Source organism: Papaver somniferum, unplaced genomic scaffold, assembly GCF_003573695.1.
Source record: "Papaver somniferum cultivar HN1 unplaced genomic scaffold, ASM357369v1 unplaced-scaffold_137, whole genome shotgun sequence".
NCBI classification, from domain to species: domain Eukaryota; kingdom Viridiplantae; phylum Streptophyta; class Magnoliopsida; order Ranunculales; family Papaveraceae; genus Papaver; species Papaver somniferum.
Window position 1 is genome coordinate 15,701,232 of NW_020622934.1, and position 22,557 is coordinate 15,723,788.

Consider the following 22,557-nt stretch of genomic DNA (forward strand, 5'->3'; position numbering starts at 1 on the left):
GTCCTTTATTTTCTTTTCCATTTCGTCGGAAACAAAAAAATAAAATTAAAATAGACTTGGTAACTTTGGACTAATATGGTTTTGGTTCTACGAAGGCAAGGGCCCGGCCAACACCAACACCACATCCGAACCAATCATCGCCGTTCATACTTGTACCGTTTGGTATACGGCACAGTGTCTTCTGTTAACTAATTTAGTTATAGTGGAGTATTTATTTTCTTTAGGAGCAATAAAATGATCAAAGTGATTTTATAAGCTTAAAGGGTTATTACACGAGGATATGTTCTAATTCTTTTTTTATTTATTATAAAGTCAATTTGCTGCTTCGAAAAAAAATCAGTAATTGGCTTCATCCGGCTGAAGCCATCCCTAATGGCCCCAAAACCCATCTTTTGTACCATCTAAATAATGTTGTGTCACAAAACTTATGTTGATAATTAGCTTAAGCTCTGGGTGAGATTTTGGTCAAGCCAGGCGTGAGACTCATTTCCAGTTCCGCCATGGCTAGATAATTGCTTGATCTTTTTTCCCTGTAAAGTGGTAGAGTATACAGTACGGAACTCATCACGTTGATTTGAATAATACTTTGACTACGGTAGATTTGACGTTGGTGATGCCAAAAATTCGAAAATTCCTCCACATAATTAGTGCGAATTTGTGTCCATGGCCTGTATGATTTATTATGTGCTGTTAACATCATTGATCAAAATTTTACTTCATTCTCCCGAATTAGGACATATTCTGCATCTAGAGCTTCAATCTCATTATCTAGCAAGATAAGGTTTTTGTAGTATTATATTCTTTTTCTTTTGATTTAGATATCATCCTCTTGTGCTAGTACCCATTACTTTATGTAAATAATGTAGCTAGCTAAAGTTAAGATAATGTTAAATAATTGGTGATACGTACATCTAAAAAGGCGAATTAACATATCTTCATATCCACTAATCTACCCACTTTAAACTATTTAGGGTTTGAATTATCAGATTTGGTTTGTATTCCATTTTAAGGCTGAAAAAAGAAATAATTAACAAAGAGATTGACTTGCTAATCATGATTAAGGATCATTAATAGCTATCTTTCTATTTGTCTATCTATCTAGATTCTTATAGTAGTCTAATTAGTTAGTTAAATTCGTTTTCTGTACAAGTACAGTACTATCACCATGATTGTTGGAGGGAGGAACATTTGATTAATTAGTGAAAAAGACCAAATTTTTAATTAAACAAATTTATAAAGAAGCTAATATAAGACTTAAATTAGAAGGATGGAAAAGTGCAAGTATAAAAATTTTATTTGCCGTCAACAATGTTTTTTTTTTTAGCTAATGACTCTTTTGACGGGAACAACATGCGACTCCTGCCACTAAGCAAGCATCTATTGAATGGTTAAATGGAAATAGCCTTTTTTTTCTTAAAAAGAAAAAAAATCTGCGGAAACTCGAATTTATAACTTTGAGGATGAGAGTTCGTCATGTGGTCAACCAATCTATTCTTCGATTACCGTGCAATCTGTTCGTCAGGGACTGATTCTCGTACTTAAAGAGCTTATAATCATACTTAATTATTTGTTTTTAGTTTTCCACTTGCAAAACCTACCACTTTCTCCTGGTTTCTTAGAACAAGGAGTGGGAGTCTATTTCTATAAGTGGAAAGCCATACTTCCATTCACTCAACCAAATAATCAAATCTGGCCACATTCATCCTTCTGAATTCTCATCATTTTGTTGCACTGTAGCAGCCACGGCTGGAACCATGGAGATTTGGTGTATATTCCACGTTTTGTATTACCAGGGGTGGTGCATCTTGTCTCCATTGCTACAAGTGATGGTGGTTTAGGGGCTAGTCTTTGTTTTAGTTACACTCCAAAAAGAGGGACCAAACTAATGCAACACTAACGCGTGTGTGATGATCACATGCTTTGTGTGAGTTATCTAGTTTTGGGTGTAATGGTTGTTTGTTGTGCTTCTTCGAACCTGACAAAATTTACTCCCCACTACAACACTGACATGGTCCGGCTCCCAATCGGAAACCCCCAACCAACCCCACCGTGCTTGTCTTATTGCATTCGCGCATTATTCATCCCATTTTGATTCCCCGGTAAAAGTTGCCTTCCCAACTCTCTGAACCGATTTAAAGCCAACTTAAAACCATGTGATTAAAAATTTATGATATTTGAAGCTCCGAACACGCAAGCATGTCATTTAAGGCAGAGAATGAAACAAGTGTTTTTAAGTATTTTTTATAACTATATTCTTGTGAATAATAGCTTGTAAAATTTAAAAATCATTTCTCTCAAAATATACTATAAATCTTCGTAAACTTTGAACCGTTGGAAATCATTTTAAAACGTCTATGTAACGAATATAAACAGAATATCAAATTATACATATTTCTTATGATAACGATAATCAATTAAAAGGATAATTTTAGAAATATCCTCTTGTTTAATGAGATAGGTCATCTAAGAGTGGGACAAGATTTTAAACCAAATAGGTCATCTGATAGTGGGACGGAGGGAGTATATAATTAAACAGTCTCCGAAATATAGGTGTTACACTGGGTGATGGGTCTTTTGATATTCTATTCCATGGAAAGAGAGAAAACAATAGAGCAAAAATGAAGGCTGTTTTTAGGCATACCTAAATCTTTCTAGGCATACTGAATAAAGACAAAAAAGGATGTCAAATAACAAAATCAGAAACCCCCTTAACCAAAACTTTTTATAATGGCAAATATGCCCTTTATGTATTAGTGTTGGTAACCTGGATTAGTGATTAAAACTTTTGTTTAGTGATTAAGATAATTTTTTAGAATTATAAAGTTTTGGGTAGATGAAAAAATTTGGGGAAAAAAAATCAAGTTTTTATTGAGAATGAGAGAAGGAAAAGGAGAAAGTGAGAAAAAAAATTCTTGAATCAATGGAGGATGAGGAGGGTCATTCTTCATCTAAAAAACCTAGGAAAATACATATCAACTACAACAATGATCCATAAATGGCTGATTTCTTAGATTATGAGAATGATTTTACACAAACTCAAGATGATGATTTTTATGAGCCAAATCCAGATGATGAATACATAGATGAGGAACCCAATGCTTCTAACACAAATGTACACTTCTATTTTATGTTTAATCTCACTTTTGTAGCTTGAAATCATCAAAAAATTGTATTTTTCATCATGGTTCGGCAAACCAGGACAATGTTCGGCTTAAAAATATAAGGCGAACCCACTAAATTGATGAACAGTTCGGCTAGCTGAATTTGTTAACGTTATACGTCGAACCTTCATTTTCCAACTTCCAACCTATTTGAAAGATCCTAGTTCGGATTATATTAAAGTCTAATAACAAGCCGAACCTATTCCTGAGAGTTAGGTTCGGTTTTCACTCTAAATATCGTATTAGCCGAACTATATATTTTTCCAAGTTCGGCTCATATTCAAAAAATCACATCAGCCGAACATGATACTGATTTTCCATGAAACACTTAAATTCATACACATTTAGGGGTTAGGCTTTTTATTACATATGTTTTCTATTGTGTAGCCTTTTCATAGGATGAACCAAACAAAAAAAATGGAAATTACTAAAAGTGTTAAGAAAGTGAAGTCTAATGATGGAGAATACCAAGGTCCATATTAAACTCATTAAAATCAATGAGATCTTATCTTCAACTTCAAGAGAATGAAAAGACAAACACAACGCAAAAAGAATGAGGTCATTCTGACATCGGACGAAAAAGTTAAGGCCAAAACAAGATCGAAAAACTTGAGTGGTGCAAAGAGAAGGTTCGGCTGATAACTCAACAACACGAGCTGGCCGAACCTAGAGCCTGCAAATCAATATTTTCGAAGTGTTTACAGAGAGAGGTTCGGCTTGAAAGTGATCTAATCGAGTCAGCCGAACTTGACAACCACCTGGGGTAAATTTCACTTCTCAGGTTCGGCCGGGAAGGTTTGCAAGGTATTAGCCAAACCTGACACTGTTCTGGGACGTATTTAATACACATTTTGGGGTTCGGCTAAAAGTTGACATTTACAGTTTAGCCGAACTGTTCATAGACACTTTCAGGGTGAAATTTCAAGAACAGTTCGACTCAAAACTCAACTCAATTATCAGCCGAACCCGCTACTATAACCGTCAAAAACCCTAAGTTTTTAGCAATTTAACGCATTCAATCCATGAAAAACAACAAATAAAAGATTGGGTTTGTAGGGAATACCTTCTTATCCTCATTTCAGTATTTGGAGCTTCAAATGGTTGAATTTCCGATTCAATTTATGGTTCAATTATAGTTTTCACACCTTCATCTTCAATTGGTTCTTCTTCTTTAATTCATGGATTGGAAGAGGATTTAGAACACCTGGCATTTGCTTTTTTCTTTGTATGATCTATTATATAGTTCAATTTAACTGATGATCGAATTTTCACGAATCGATAATTAATTACGGTGATGAAAAAAAATTCTGATAGAAAAGGAAGGTGGTTTGGCCGGACGAAGAAGAAGAGATGTTTAGGATAGTTTATTTTTTGATTTTAGGTTCAAGGGTATATAGGTAATTGAACTACCCAATAGACGCCCCTTTTAAAATCATCTAGGATGGGAAAACTATTTTGTATGCCTTGAAAGTTTTTGGTATACCTAGAGACAGCCTTTGCAAAAATTCCATCCTCCCTACTGAACCACAATATAAGATAATCCATCCAAAACAATTATGAAACGATCACTAACTGTTACAGCTTTGGTGATGTTCTTTCCCCATCAATTTGTTTGTTTTTCATTCATGTCCATTTTCTGTGGTAATAATAATATGGTGTCATTATTGTTATAAAGATTGCATAGAGGTGGATTGCCGCAAATCCAAAAACAATATCTTTATCTGTTCTGTAGATTCATGTTCTGCTCGTGCCTACCGATCTGGCCAGCGGACCCACGCCACGAGCACTTATGACTGACTCACCCTCTCTTGTTTTTGTATTATTGTCATCTTCTTTGCCCCGGGAAAGAGGAAGAATCAAGCCAAAAAATTTCAGCAACCAGACCAAAACACACCTGACTTTACCTTAACTCACCTTACTTTTACTACTGTAATCTTTTTTGCATCTTCGGTTGTTAATCGGTTTATGAAGATCATATACATACACCTGTTCTTGTGTCTAATCTAGTCTGTTGCGGGTTATGGGAGAAAATGTTCAAGGCAGTTCTGACTGCTACACACCGCCCTCACTGTGGATGCAAATCAGTTGGCTTGGATCCTTCTGCATGTCTTTCATCCTCGTGGTTCTATGTTAATAATGCAACTCCAAACTCGAATCCCTCGTGTGAACTCCCTCAAGTAGCTTCACTGCAGGTTTACAAGGGCAGTTAATTATTTGCTCTGCCTCACAGTTGACAGGTGCATTACCAGGAAAATAATGACAATCACAAGATCGTGCGAGAAATACATATTAACTGGATAAAATATATGAGATGAGGTTTTCAGACGGATCATAGATGATTGTAAAGAAAAGAAAAACTTACCACGTTGACAACCAAGTTGATGACATACACATTCAGCTCTCGAGTGAGTCGGTAGTCTGTTTCATCAGATTAAGAAAAATAAAAATCATAATTTCTGTCACCTACTTGGTAGTCTTCATTTTTAAATGTACCTGTTGTCCCCCTTCGTCAAAACATAACCATGGATACATGATCATGATAATGATGGTATCGGTACTTTAAATCCTAATTTATCGATTTCAACAACTCTAAATCCTCTTACCCATCATAGAATCTCGTTTTCAGGTAACAAATAATGATATTCTGTAAAAAGATCCAGTACTGTGTCAATGCAAAACGATAAAAATCTAAATGACATGCTTGCGTGTACCCAGCAGCCTGAATTTGAGTCGAGGTTTCTGTTGTTCATATATATATATAGCTGCCTGCCTGCGTGCGTGCGTGCTGCACTTCTCATTGTATATATCCCTCAGCATGATGCCCAAAGGACCAGAAAGAGAGGGACCATTTTGTCTGATTTCTCCAACATATACTGCTTTCCAGAAAACAAAGCAGATATGAAGAACATGGGTTACACATGCCAATAAAATTACCAATATAGTAATGACAAATATAAAAAATCATTTCCCCAATCACTAAAGAGAGAAAAGAATTCTATTACTAAGTCTTTCGTGTCCAATCAAACATAGTTTAACATGAAAGTTAGTTAGACACTTGTTTCATCGGCAGAAATTAAGGAAAAGACTTTCACCGGATAAACCTCTATTTGAAGCTTTAGTGTGAATGTGGTTCAGGAAATCCTTTCAATACTCTCTTGAATTATCCCCAACCCCCACCGAGACTTTTTGTGCAGTGTAAAAGAGATAAATATTGAATGCAAAGACGATGATTAAGATGATAAACTGACATAATGATTCTTAAAACAGACCAGGGGAAGAGACAGAAGATTATATTGATTAACTAGTAGGATAAGCATGCTTTCCTGGAGACATAGAAGGTGTGTGTAGAGTGGGGCTCCTGCTGATAAGTAGAATTTTAATGCACCCTCTCGCTCTCTCTCTCTCTCTCTGTCTCTGCCATTCTTGGCTGCGAAACCTGTTCTGGAGCATAGCTAGTGGATTCTCTCTCACATTCACTCACTCTTCTGCAATCTGCAATTTGACCACTAGCAAGAACACTCAATGTTAGACTCTTGTTTTAGTAGGCGTCCATCATTATTTCCTTTAAGAAACCTAGTGTGGCAGACACAAATAACTTGAAACAGACTCGTAAATCAAGATCAGTCCGGATCATTACAGCCAACTTTCCAGTAGAGATCCATCCATAATAATGAGGTCATTATTACGATCAAACGCATTCTGTATCGTTAGATTGATTGTTCAGGCAGTAATATAAAAAGCTAAGCAGCAGACTAGACAGTGTTTGCTATGAGTTTATCGCGAAAACTATACCATACAGTGAATGGAAAGAAGAGTCAGTGTCATGAGATCAGCATATTTTTGAGACTACAATGAAAACAAAAGGCGACACAGTGCATTGATAGATCATCAGGAAAATATCATCCGAAAATGGTAGTTAAGGATCAAAGATTATTAACAGACAGCCTCTATGGTGCAGGGACCACTATCTGTTGTTATCAATTATTAAAGAAAAATTAAAAAATTATTTGTCAGATATGCATGTTCATCTGTCTACTATATAATCAGACTTTTTTAAACAATTTTTTCTTTTTGAAAAAAATCGGCCACCTATCTAATTTTCATCTGCTTTAAGAAGCTAATTGTTACAGCATTAGCTACTCGCTACTTATTACTCCTCGTTTCTAACCTAGTATTTCTTATACAACTCTTGGTGACTATTGTTAGGAAGCATTTCCATTTCTGGCATTTGTTCTTAACTCCTCTCAAAAATATGAATTGGACATAGATTCTTAAGTTTTACATCAAGCATTTATGATTAGCAGTAGACTGATGTTCTGCAATCAGGACATTTAAGGCAAAGACCAACTCATTCCAGAGTTATCATTTAGGAAATGAGTCTGTGACCATATATAGAGTAAGCCCTATATAATCCCTAACAGTTTCAAATAACACTTATTAGGGCTATATACCGACTTCGTAGTAGTTCTCATTCTAATCATTTTGGACACAGTAATAGCAAAATCATCGTACAGTGACAGGGACAATGACATATATTCAGGATGGCAAGATACCCCCAATAATTGAAGAGAAATATGACCCCTGAAAGGTCCATCTATAGGATAGTAGTTGAACTAGAGCTAATTCACCCAGATGCGACACTGTGAATAATTACTAATCAAATCAAGGCTTGGTGCATACTGAAGACTTCGAAGAGTCATGATAATTAATGTGGCCAACATGATCCGAGAAACATCTCAAAACCCCGCCTTGAACTCTCTCTACATCTTTTACCAGACAAAAAATAATGGAAAGTGATAATGGGCCTTTTTCAATAGCAAATTCTGGTAACCGATATATGGAAGTTCAAATTTGTTTTTGAGCATCATAACTTGATTGGAATTAACCTTAGGAAAAGTGATGGTTTCTACTCACAGTCCATGGTTAGAGAAGCATGAATAACAATGATATGTTGGTATGGAGTTAATCTCAGAAGCATGATTACCTGGAAAACAACTAAACCACTTCAGATAGAGAAATATGAATCGACAATGATAAGTAGTAGAGAGTAGAGAAACCATTTACCAGCAGATTGTTGATCTCAAAAGGCATATTGCAGGGCACAGATTGACCAGTAACACTCTCACTGAGCATAGGGGAGATGAGACCCGGAGTTCACTTGAGGTTTCGGAAGCTCAGTTTCACTAAGATGACCCACTTGTTACATGCATGGCCAGTATTATAGATGAAAATTCCCCAACCCTTCTGCTTGTAGCACAGGATAAATCATGAAATAAGATTGACCATAGACTTCACAAAACAATCATTTATATGGTTCTCTTCTGGTTTAACAAAACCAAATTATGTCAAATTTAAACCACTGTTCACCAAAATTCCCCACATGAGCATAAGCCAGCTGAGGATCTGTGAAACCTATTGATATCCCTGACAATTATCTTCCTACCAAAAATCTCAGAAGAAAACTCCATACTGTGTGGCAATCACCACAAGTCCTTGGTTCTTCTTTATCCTAATTGGTGTACCAACTGGCAAAGCCAGAAAATCCATATGCAAGGGCTAGTTTCTCATTATGGCACCATATCCTCTCATCTTTAACTGCATATTCTGTTTCAGCAACATATCCTCTCTTCTTTGCCAAATCTGCTAATTTCCGCAACATCTCATATATCTTATCCGTCCAAGGATGTGAATTATCAGGCATTGTGAATAAGTAAGTTGTGTTCTTTAATGTCAACCCCAACTATACCCAGGCTCTTTTTTCACCCCGTTCAGCCCCATCATTTTTCGTACTTCTTTAGCTTTTTCTAACATCCCATAACGTGCATATATGTTAGAAAGAAGCACGTAATTCCCAGAATTTCTTGGTTCCATCTTAAAAAGTCTCTCTGCGACCTCTCTACCTATCTCAAGATTACCGTATTTCCTGCAACCCCCAAGCAAAGCTCCCCAGACCGATGGGTCAGGCTCAAGTGGCATTGACTCGACAAACATCTTCGCCTCATCCAATCGACCAGCTCGACTTAACATATCAACTATGCATGCGTAATGCTCTGATCCAGGTTCGATCCCATACAACCATTTCATGGAATCATAGTACTTTAACCCTTCTTCCACGCGTCCAGTATACCCACAAGCTGAAAGAACACAGACAAGAGTGATACGATCAGGATTAATCCCCTTCATCAACATTTCCTCAAACAAGTCAATCACTTGATCTCCGAAGCCATGTAGTTGACAAGCTGCAATCATGGCTGTCCAACAAACAACACTCCTATCCTCAATTTCGTCAAACACACGGCGAGCGTCTACCAAACCACCACATTTAGCATACATCGTTACCAAAGCGCTTGACACGCAAGTATTCGACATAAACCCACTCTTAATGATCTGATTATGGATCAATGCTCCTTGATCAAGTGCTCCAAGACTAGCAGAAGCATGCAATGCAGTTGAAAGAGATGCCTCATCAGGCGATACACCTTCACTTCTCATGACCCAAAAACAATTACAAGCTTCTTCAAAGCAATTATTTTGTAACAAGCCCATCATCATAACATTCCATGTAACAACATCTTTATCTGCTATGGTCTTAAACAACTTCAAAGCTTCTCCAAATCCACCACATTTACTGTACATATCTACTAACGAGTTCTTCACATACACCAATTCAACTAAACCATGTTTAATCCCTACCCCATGAACCTGTCTCCCAAAACAAAAATTACCACTGTTTGCGCACGCACTCAACACACTCGAAAAACTCACTTGATCAGGACTAACTAAAACCTCCTTAAAAACAGTCATTGACTTCTCATCCAACCTATTCTTCGAAAACCCAACAATCAAAGAATTCCAAGAAACTAAATTTCTTTCAGGCATTTCATCAAATACTTTCTCCGCATAACCCATTTCACAACATTTCCCATACATATCAACCAAACTACTACCAACAAACACATCAGAATCAAACCCATGTTTCAAAACCAAACAATGTATCTGTTTCCCACTCATTGTTTCAGCACAAACTGGTAATACAGCCGAGAATGTAAACTGATTAGGATGCACCCCTGTTTGTCTCATCTGGTTAAATAGGTTTAATGCTTCATTAGACTTGCGGGTACGTGAGAATTGAGTAATGAGAGATGTCCAGGTAATGACATTCTTATTGTTAGAATTGTTAGCGTTCGAGAATAATAAAAGGGTTTGGCTAAGTTGACCACATTTGGAGTATAAGTTGATGAGGTGGTTGAAGAGGTATGAGAGATGAGTCAAGTTGTTAGTGATGATTTGAGAGTGTATTTGTGTTACATGATTGATGTTCTTTGTCTGCAATGTAGAAGAGTTTAGGAGTTTAGGAGTTTGTTTATGTATTGAAAGTTTGATAGTGCCATCAATAAATTGAGATTCTATTACGCCAAAACGCTACTCCCTAATCCCTATGTTATAGACGGAACTTCCATTTTTCCTTGTACACTATATACGTGGAGTCAAATCAGCTTATAAAGTCATCTCTGATCAGAATTTTTATATGAATAATCCTCAGAATATTAATCCTATTTACAGATTTCTGTGCAAACTTCCCATATTACCCAAAGTACAGATTTTTGCTTGGAAGTGCCATGACAACATTCTTCCAGTAAAAACTATACTTGCAAGATTTTCCAATGAACATGACACATCTTGTAATATATGTAATTTTGGTAGTACTAAATCACCTGAACACATTATTCTTCACTGTGAATTTTCGAAAGCTGTTTGGTCTCTCTAACTCCTTATGCTGTTATGCAGATATTATTGCACATGATAATGCTTCTAACATTCACCCGCAGGATTGGATTATTAAATGGTTATCGGATGATGAACTGATAAAGAAGGCAGGATCTTTCTTTTCTATTACTTGGAGCATTTGGAAAGAAAAATGTTCCAGTGTCTTTCAAGGGAAAAACCTTAATCATCAGTCTATTGCTAGACTTGCTCTCAAGTTTATCAATGATACTGAGTTATACTTGACCAATTATACTCCCCACAATCCAGTTAGACTAGCCTCAGTAGATGATAAAACCATCGATCAAGTTACTAGCACACTCCCATCTGACTGTCATATTATCTTTTCTGATGCTTCTTTCGACAAGGATACTAATTTATCTGGCATTGGTTTGGTTTTAACTGACCTTGCAGGTACATTTCTCGGATGCAAACTCAAATCTGGGAATGTAAGGAATGCTGAGGAAGCTGAAAGTCTGGCAATATTTGAAGCAGTGAAATGGGCTAAATCTAAAGTGCTGGATAAAGTTTGTTTTGTTAGTGATGCCGAAATAGTGATTTATTCCTTTAATTCAAGCAACAACCAATTATATTGGTATAATAAATCAGTCATAGATGACTGTAAAACAATTAGTTCCCGTTTTAGTTTAGCAAGATTTGAATTCTTGCGTAGAAGTCATATATTGCTTGCTGATAAAGCAACAAAATATAGTAGAAGGTCAAGAACCTCATGAGAATGGTTGGATTATGTTCTTGTATTCTTAAACTCCTATGTGTAACCTTCTTTTATTAATCCATTCTTATTTTCTAGCAAAAAAAAAAAAAAAACTATATATGTGAAGTCCAAATTTCAAAACGATTTTTTACTTCTACTACCCTTATTTATTTGTTTGGGAATCATCACAATTTAGTGCATGTCTCTAACATTGGGAATATAACTAAGGGTAAAACAAGAAAAAACATAGGAATTTATAAAATCAAAGAAATTTCTTAATCTAAGAGATTTTGACTACTCCGCCTATATATGTGGTATGGAGGGAGTACTTCTCAATTGATCGCGTGTCTTCCCGAACCCATTTTGCAGAGTTCCCCAGCAATTGCATGGGGCATATCCATTGGGAGACCGACCATGATACTGTGGAACTGATAACATCCGCAATTTTTTCTCCTTCGGGCACAAGGTGCATCTCGCTCTTATCAAGAGAAACCCTATTTGCCGCTTTTAAGTGTACTCCTAGATTGTGTTCTTCCCTTCCAAGAGAGACGTTCTTCATTATCACACTTCCATTTGACAGCACTTCCAAAATCCACATTAATTAAAATTTAGGCTTTTTCTTATGGAGAGTCAAGCTTCAGCATTCTCCCCCAAAACCGTGGACGTTGCTTGAACACAATCTGGAATCAACACTGTGGCACCAAATAACCTCGCAACTCAAGTGTCTGATAAAATCTAACAACTCCAATTTTTTTGAGCCAAATCATCTAGTGTCTTGTGGTAAATCATATGGTGCTACCTTGATTCAGCCTTGAAACACTGTAGCGGTTGGACATTGATTTAAGCTGGCGTGGCGTTGCTTGAATCTTGTTATTGAATACTGACCTTAGGATTGTATCTAGATAGAAAAAGAGTAATAGTGGATGGCTTTGGCAGATAAATTGTAAACAAATGCGGTAAGGATGTTTCCGACGGTACATACCAAAATAACATATTTAACGGTCTAGTTGGCATAGCAAATGATAAGCTTATGTCTTAGCAGTTAGCTTCCTTCAACTGGGTCTCATGAGGACTTCACAACCATAAAAATCAAAACCATCACCGAAGACTCCTTTTCACAGGCACTTTTGCATTTGTGCAAAGGTGTCGGTGAATCCAAAACTTAAAAGAGACGTATGTGGTCTCGCAGAAAAATGTACAAAAGCGAGGTACAATATCTCACTTGAAAATTATATTTTTTATGGAGCCTTTTTTCGTCTATTTTTCGAGGAATCATGTCTCGCTTCCTCTCTTTGCGGTTTTACTATCGTAGCAGTCATCCACTTTTCTCAGCTGACGCGACGGTATCTATGAAGGTTCATATAGAAGCCCATAAGACTCATCCTAAGAAAGGAACAAGCGCCTAAACTTTGGCCACTCGTTTATGGCCTAACCGTATTATGGCTAAAGCTTGGTCGCTCGGTCATCTTTTGGCCGTCAGACGGTTATATCCCAATGGACACATATTTGGAATTTCACTAGCTTATTTTTCTCGTAAAATAAAGTCGGTTAACGTTGCCAAGCCGGTAGTTCTATCGATAGATTCAAAATCACTCAAATTTGTATAGTCAAATCTTCAAAATCTTGAATATCCTTATATCATACGAGAAGGACAATAGAACAAACAAGAACTATCGAGATGATAATTATGTGTTAGTTCAACTACAAGTACTAAACAACGAACATGTATGATTCTTAGTTTCCCCCAATGGTACTACTAGAGCTTCTTGATCACAAAGAAAGCTTTAAACTGGTTAATCATGATTTTGTCCAAACTGAATCAGACTACTTGTCATTGTTAAATTAACTACCACACAACTTAGGTATGTTTTAGGATGAGTTTGTAAGAATACGAAGCTCCACTGTTCATAGTGTTATGACCAAGTCTTGTTTGGAAACAAGATCTACAAAAATCGACTATCAAAATATATTCAATAAATGTCATTTCTGATTTTAGCAAAGATCTTGATATTATACGATTATGTTAACACGTATACAACTCATTTGTAATAAATACAAAATATTGTTACCAAAATTTACAATCAATAATATTTTCCAAATATTAATACTTGAGATATCCTAATTGTAGGACAATCAAGGTTAGCTAGTTGCAAACCTATGTACTTTGCTGAACTATTCAACTAGCTATATGTAATTTTCTGTGAAAGGAAATCACGCACATCAACATTTAATACTAAGTAAGTAAAGGACATGTAGCTTGTTGAGCATAGCTCGGTTGCACCCACCAAGCGTTGGTATGTCAAGTTTGGTTGTCATATTTTAGTGAATCAAAACTCATACAAAGAGTCGCTTGATTATTTACTAGAGTCAACTTAGTAGCTTGAAAGTATTAGGATATGAGACATTACAAGTATTACGTGAAGACTTGAAGAATGTGAAAGAAGTAAGGAGCTACAACGACGACATCATCCTTCCTCTTGAGGTTAGTAATATTTGAATTGAACAGTTTCATTCCCTAACGTATCTTTCAAGTCGTGCATATTGAAAACATAAATGTGAAGACGTGAATGATTATACTCTAGTTAGAATTAGTATTAAGGAATACAATACGAAGTATAACGCTTATCTTTTGAACTTCGTATATAAGACATCGACATAATCGTACAAATGTTATTATGATTATTTATGGGTATGGGTGAAGATTTCGTCCTAGGAAACAATGTTTTACATTCGTTTAAAGGAAGTAAATTCATGAACTTGTTTTGTGAATCGAAAGGGAAATCGCTAGGCTTATTGGTATTGTTATTCATTTCAAATCTTTGGATTACCAATATGTGTGTTTAGTATAACCGCTCATAACTTGTTTATGTATCTTGGTAAAACTATTCACAAGGCCTGACTTTTGTATTGGTATGACTTTTATTAGTGAAACCGATCTTAAGTAATCACGTGAGATGGTATGATCGATTTGTTGTAATTGGTATGACCAACTCTAGATATTGGGGAACCGATCCTAGTAAAAGGTGCAACCGATCACAAAAGGGGAATCGATCCTTGTAAGAGTTGCAACAAGTTTTTAGTTATTGGGGAACCGATCCTATGAACATGTGCAACAAATACAAGCTAGATACCATATATATGTGGTAACCGATCCTAGTACCTAGTCAACCAAGTTTTGGTAACTAGCGTGACTAATTCTAGTACCCACATGGAGGTGGAACGAAACTTGTTTTGGTAGAACCGTGAAACCCATGATTTGTGATTTGATAGGATAATCAATCACATAGTTCTTGGAAGTCAGATGAACCAATTCTAAACTTGTTTAGAAGTGTGGCAAATCGGTTCCAAGATTGTAAACATGGAAAAGGATTTACAAAGTAAAGATGTCGACATACTTTGAACACGTGCATTAATTCTTACCTTTTATTGTTCAAAGGTATTCCTTAATAACTAAAGGAAAATCCCGGATCGAAATAAATTGAGAATATTTTAATTAAGGTTTTTAGTTTTATATGCTTTTAATTTCCAGCAATTAAAATGCATTCTTTAGAAAATAAAAGTTAGTAATGTGCATTTACTAGTTGGAGATTTTCTACTGAGATTTCGGTCATTAATTGGACAAAGCATTTCCACGAATTATGAAAACCGAATTTGGAAATATATTGCATATCTTGAGAATATTTTCGGTTTTGGAAATTCCATGGTGTCCAAACTTCCTTGGTATATAAATATTGAAGTTTTCATTTCGAGCAAACTAATCCCCAGAGCCAGCAAAACTACCTAGTTGTGTTGTTACTGGTGGAGCCGTCTATTCGGAGAGGAAAGTACCCTAATTAGGCGAAATCTCTTACGACCGCTCGTTTTAAAGACTTCTTTGGGATTGAGAAGCTCTACGAGTACCGTTGGTGGGAAACTAGATTATTGCAGTTTATTATTAATTTTGTATTGATTTGATTGACTAACGGTTATTGAACTTTTATTGCACCTAGTTTGTTTTTGCTTGAGAATTTTCTCTTCTGATATAAGATTCACTTAAACTAGATCGAAGTGTCGATGGGGATCTTTAGAATTGTTTGTAAATCTAAATACTTCTTATGATAATCCATCATTAACAGACTCTGTTCTGTATGTGATTGATCACAAGAGATTCAAGTTGATTGTATACATGTGTTTATTGAAGATCTAAGAAGATTTGAAGACGAATAAGATTTCTGATTTGGGTTCATAATCTTTGGTGTACATAATACTTGTTTCGTCTGGGGATCCAACTATAATCGGTTTATCTTTGTTTTAAATTTGATTGATTAGTTGAGTAGATCGGCATTAATACAATTCTTTGTGATTCCAAGTATTGATTGCTTAGTCTTAACAATTACTTTGGTAGTTGTTGAAAAGATAGATCTAAGATCCTGACAGAGGAGTTTATTGGGATAAACGGAAGAGCCTTTTGTCAAACTCATATCATGTTGATTGAAAAGAGTTGTTACCGAACAGATTTGTTGTTCCTTTACTGTTTGGAATACGAACCAAAGGAATTGTTCCAAGTACGTGACTTATTGAAAGTTGGAGGCGCAGGGATACAGACGGAACTAGGTGAACTATAGGTTTAGTTGCTTGGTCTCAACTATACTAGGTTGGTTTGATTTTTTATAGCGGCTTAATTCTGAGAGTATTCAATTCTGGACAAGGTCCCGGGGTTTTTCTGCATTTGCGGTTTCCTCGTTAACAAAATCTTGTTGTGTCTTTTACTTTTATATTTCCGCAATTATAATTGTTTTATTATAATTAGAAGTAAGATACACAAACGTTAATTCCTATTTACTTGATAGCAATCCTAATGTGTCTGGTTAAGTCTGAACATTTTATTAAGTAAACATACTTCGTTGTTGTATTGTCTCGATCTTGTATCCATAGTCAATCACACAAGTTGTCTTGTTGTCGTATTGTCTCGATATCGTATCCATAGACGATCACACGAAGTGTAAACCGATTAGTTGTATTGTCTCGACTTAGTCCATAAACAATCACTTTCGGAGAAAGGACTTATAGATGGAAAAGTTTTAGATTGAGGTATATTTGGGTACCCTCGTCTTTTCAATTGGTATCAGAGCAGAAAAACACGAAAAGATCTAACAATTTGTGTTTGGTGCGATCCGACCTATAAGAATGAACTCGAGTTCTCATGAATCGACTTCAATTAACGTACCGCCAGGATTTGACGGAACAAACTATCTGTGGTGGAAATCTGCTATGAGATCTTTTCTTCAATCACGAGACTTTAATACATGGCCATTAGTCGTCGATGGTTATATTCGTCCAAAGATAGAAAATTCGAAAACTGAGTCTAACGCTTAGTAGATTTTTCAAACGAAGAAAAGGCTTTTTCAAAGCAGAATTCAGATGGTTTGAATTCTATAATACATGTTGTAAGCCGTGATCTACAACATCATGTATCAACATGTCAAACTTCGAAAGAAGCTTGGGATAATCTCCAGATCGTATTCGAAGGAAACACATCAGAGAAAGAAGCTAGACTTCAAACTCTTACATCTGATTGGGAAAACCTTTGAATGGATGACAACAACAATTTTGAAGAGTTTCATATTAAACTCTCTCTGAGATAATTAATGCTTCTTTCTCTCTTGGAAAGACTATTTCTGAAAAGGATATAGTGTGCAAAATTCTCAGATCGTTACCATCTAGATATGATTCTAAGAAGCATGCAATCATAGAAGCAAATAATCTTTCAAAACTCTCACGAAGCACACTGTTAGAAAGTTAAAGATCTTTGATCATGAATCACAGTCTATTCAAACAAAAGGAATCACTTTTAAAGCTGCAAAAGTTAAAAAAACTCCAATGGAGAGGAATAAACAGATGGATGATTCTTTTTTTTTGCTAGAAAAAATAATTTATTAAATTAAAGGAATACAAAGTTTATATGATGAAATGGGGAAGACTATTCCCCCATTCACCTGTTACGTACATCATTCCTTCTATAGAATTTAGCAGCTTTGTCTGCCAATCCATTTAGATCACGACTAATGTGATTAAATTTCACTGAAGAAAAAAAGTTCGAATAAGAAAGACAATCATCTAAAATAGTAGCACTAGACAAGCTAACCTGGTTAGGGATTTTATTTAAGTAGGAAATGACATTTTTAGCATCTCCTATAACAACTATTTTGGTGAAGTTCTGGAGCCTGAGCCATCTGACAGCTTCTAATGCTGCCAAGCTTTCTGCCTCCTCTGCATCTCTTGCTAGACCTACAATTGTTCTGCAACCCTGGTAGCTTATTGTTGAATCTGTTAAGATTAAACCAATTCCATACTTGTGAGTGTTTGTATCAAAAAAAGCATCGAAATACACTATATTACAGTCTTGAGGAATGTATCCTGAAATTTCAGATTCCATTACAGTATTTCCAGTGTGTTGATGTATAAAATTGTTATTACTATTAGCTATAGTATTTAAGGTTTCCATTGGTGTTCTACATGCAATCCTTGACACTGCAAAATGATTTACCTGTTTCTCTTGAAATACATTGATGCATCGCTCTTTCCATATACTCCAAGCAGTCGTAAAAACATAACAAATCTGGTTTTGAGTAAAATTACCAGTTAACCATTCTTTATCCAGTCAGAAATTGAAATATTGGAACTAGAATCTGAGAGGACCAAATTACCATATGGAACCAATGACCAGGCAGATCTAGAAAATGTACAGTTAAGAATAATGTGCTCAACTGTTTCATCATGGTTATTGTCACACATACTGCAAATAATGTCCTTATTAGTTGAATAGCTAGCTAACCTACATTTTGATGGGAGAATGTTTTCAATGCATTTCCATATAAAGATATGAACTTTAGGCATCACAGTGGCGCTCCATATATTTTTATAGATAGAAGTCATAGAATTTACCTGAGTATTACTGTTGGGATCACTAGTTATGACATTGTAAACTGATTTCACAATGAGAGAACCATTACTAGTGAAAGGCCATATGAGTCTATCCTGACCTGATATAGGAATTCTAATTCTTAAGATCTTTTGAAAATTATCATGAGTCAAAAAAGACTCAACAAAGTTGGCATTCCAGGAGTGAGTAGTTCGATCTACAAACCTGGATGCAATGTAATTAGGATTAGGATAAGAGACGCATAAAGGTGTAGAAGCATTATGTATCCAATTTTCGTTGAAAGCATTAATCTGAGTTCCAGTTCTTACTTCCCAAATAGAGTGTTTTTTTATTACTTTAAGTCCAGTGTAGATACTAGTCCAAACCCAGGAGGGATTACTAGTTTTTTTTTATAGTGGAGTGGGTGGAAGTTACTAAAGTACTTACATTTTAGGATTATATCCCATAGTTCATTTGAGAAATGTATTAGATTCCAAGCAGTTTTCGTAAGAAGAGCAATATTCATTTGCTTTAATTTACGAAAACCTAAACCACCTTGAGACTTGTGAGTACAATCTCTGCCCCACCCTTTTAAGTGAACTCCCCTGTGAGAATAATTTCCCCACCAGAAATCTCTCTGAGAACTTTCCATTTTTTGGATGGTAGTGTCAGGGAGTAAAAGAGAATTCATAGTATAAATAGGGGTAGAATTAAGCACATGTTGTACTAAGATGGATCTTCCAGAAACATTGAGATGGATTCCTTTCCATTTGGATAACCTTTTATCAAACTGTTCAACTAAAGGAGCACAAGTCTCAACTTTAGATTTACCATGATATAAAGGAATTCCTAAGTACTTCTCATTCGAATCGACTTTCCTGACATTCATGGTTCTAGTGAGAGAAACACAGTGGTCAGGGTGAACATTTTTACTAAAAAAGCAAGCTGACTTTTCAAAGTTAATAATCTTTCCAGAAACAAGACTAAAATCTTTGATTAGGGATAGAAGATTACCAGCTTCTGTGTGAGAAGCTTTAGTAAAAATAAGACAATCGTCAGCAAACAAAAGGTGATTGATGCTTGGAGCTTCTCTTGTAACCTTTATACCATGAATCAAATGAGTTTCTTCAGCATGTAAAAGGTACCTAGAAAAAGACTCCATGAAAAGAATGAAAAGATAAGGAGACAATGGGTCTCCTTGTCTTAAACCTCTAATTGGTTTAAAAACTGGACAAGGAGAACCATTTAACATAACAGAGATTGTAGTAGTACTGATGCATTGGTATATAAGATCACACCAATGATCAGAGAAACCAAATCTTTTAAGAATATTTATTAAGAATTTCCACTCGACTCTGTCAAAAGCTTTTGACATGTCAAGTTTTAAGACCCTAATGCCAATTTAATCCTTTTTTTTCATAGAATGTACCAGTTCATGTGCAATGATTACATTGTTCTGAATATTTCTATTTGGAACATAAGCATCCTGGTAAGGGATAATCAGTTTGCACAATAAAGGTTTCATTCTATTAACCAATATTTTTGATATAATTTTATAACTAGTGTTGGATAGGGAAATTGGTCGAAAATATGATGGAGTAACATGATTTTTAACCTTGGGAATAAGAGATAAGAATGTGTGATTCGTTTCTTTACGCAAATGATTTGTATTGAAAAACTTTTAACAATATTCCGTACATCATTTTCTACAAATTCTAGATATTGTTTGTAGAACCCCGAAGGGAAACCATATGGACCAGGAGCTGTCCAAGATAACATTTTCTTAATTGTATCTCTTAATTCTTGCAAAGTTATGGGACTCAGTAGCTTGTCATTTTCCTCATTGGTTATGCAAGAATCTACGCATTTAAGGATAGTACTGTTTTGAAAAGGAGAAGTTGTAGTGCTAATAGACTTGAAATGAGATGTTATAAAGTCTTCAAGAACATTTCTATCCTCATACCAACTACCATCAGCTAATTTCAGGGCACTAATATGGTTATAATGTTTCCTTCTATTTATAGAATTGTGATAAAAACTAGTATTTCTATCATAACTTCTAAAATAGTCAGATCTACACTTTTGTGCATAGAAGTCTTCTTGCACTTTTTGCCAATGTTCAAGATTTATTTCAACTTGCCTAATGGTTTTCATATTCTGAATAGTATAGTTATTACTAGACAGAGTTTGGAGTTGATTTTCTAGAATTTTCACCTTATGATCTATATTACCAAAATGATGAGTATTTCAGAGTTTAAGTTAATTCTTGGCAATTCTAAGTCTATTGACTAACTGGAAGGGAGCAGAACCTCTTATGTAGGTATTAAAAGAATTCTTGATAACCTCATGAGAAGAGGGATCACTGAACCAACCTTTAAAATACCTATATGGATTTTTACCTTGATGTGACATGGGATTTGTCGCTAAGATAATTGCAGAATGATCAGAGCCAACTGTTTCTATATGAAAAAATTTAGCATTGGTATAGTGGGTTAACCAAAGACCATTTACAAAAGCCCTAGCAAGTCTAGATTGAATGTTGTCCTCTCTTATTTAACTATTAGACCAAGTGAATTGGGAACCAATATATCCCAAATCACTCAAGTCTGAGGCATCAATGGCATTTTTTATAAATGGAAATTCAGCAACAGTAGGAGCAGAAAAAGTAGACCTTTCATAATCATGCATAGTAATGTTCAGATCCCCAATAAGAACCCATGAGAGATTAGTGTTAGAGCATAGCTCGGTTGAACCCACCAAGCGTTGATATGTCAAGTATGGTTGTCATATTTTAGTGAATCAAAACTCATTTTTAGATTCGCTTGATTATGTACTAGAGTCAACTTCGTATAGGTTATCTTGAAAGTATTAGGATATGAGACATTACAAGTATTGCGACGACTTGAAGAAGTGATAAAGTAAGAAGCTACAACGAAAACATCATCCTTCCACTTGAGGTTAGTGATATTTGACTTGAACTGTTTCATTCCCTAACGTATCTTTCAAGTCGTGCATATTGAAAACGAAACTGCGAAGCATGAACACTCTAGATAGACATAGTATTAAGGAATACAATATGAAGTTTATTGCTTAACCATTAAACTTTGTAGATAAGACATCGACATAATCGTTTAAATTCTATTGTGATTATGTATGGGTATGAGGTGAGGATTTCATCCTAGGAAACAATTTTTACATGTGTTTTAAGGAAGTAAGTTCATAAACTTGTTTATGAATCGAAAAAGAAATCGCCAGGCGCTATTGGGATTGTTATTCATTGCATATCTTGTGAACATCCAATATGTGTGATTTAGTATAACCGCTCACGACTTGTTTGTGTTATTGGTAAAACTATTTACAAAGGCCTGACTTATGTATTGGTATGACTTTTATTAGTGAAACCGATCTTAAGTAATCACCTGAGATGGTATGATCGAGTTTGTGATTTGTTGAACCGAATCTGGGTAAAGGGGAACCGATCCTATGAAGAGGTGAAACACATCACAAAGGGTAATGGATCCTTATATGAGATGCTGCAAGTTTATAGCAGAAAGGGGAATCGATCCTATGGACATGTGTAACACGTTTTTAGGCAAAGGGGAACCGATCCTATGGAAAGTTTTTAGGTTAGAAACCATATATATGTGGGGAACCGATCCTAGTACTTAGTCAACCGAATTTTGGAAATCTAGTGTGACTATGCACAATACTCACATGGAGGTAGAACCGAAACGTGTTTTGGTAGAACCGTTAAACCCATGATTTGTGATTGAGTGTTCTTAATCAATCGCATAGTTCTTGAAAGTCAGATGAACCAATTCTAAACTTGTTTGGAAGTGTGTAAAATCGGTTTCAAGGTTGTAAGTATGAAAGAGGACTTACAAAGTAAGGATATCAACATACATTAAACACGTACAGTAATGTTTATCTTTTATTGTTCAAAGTTATTTCTTAATAGCTTCAGGAAGAAAATCCCAGGATAGAAATATAAATAAGTTAAGAATCTTTTAATTAAG

General features: G+C 35.5%; 1 pseudogene; it reads right to left on the reverse strand.

Annotated features, from left to right (window-relative positions):
• Nucleotides 1-7,185: 7,185 nt before the first annotated feature.
• On the reverse strand, nt 7,186-10,833 carry LOC113334616 (annotated as a pseudogene).
• Nucleotides 10,834-22,557: the final 11,724 nt, after the last annotated feature.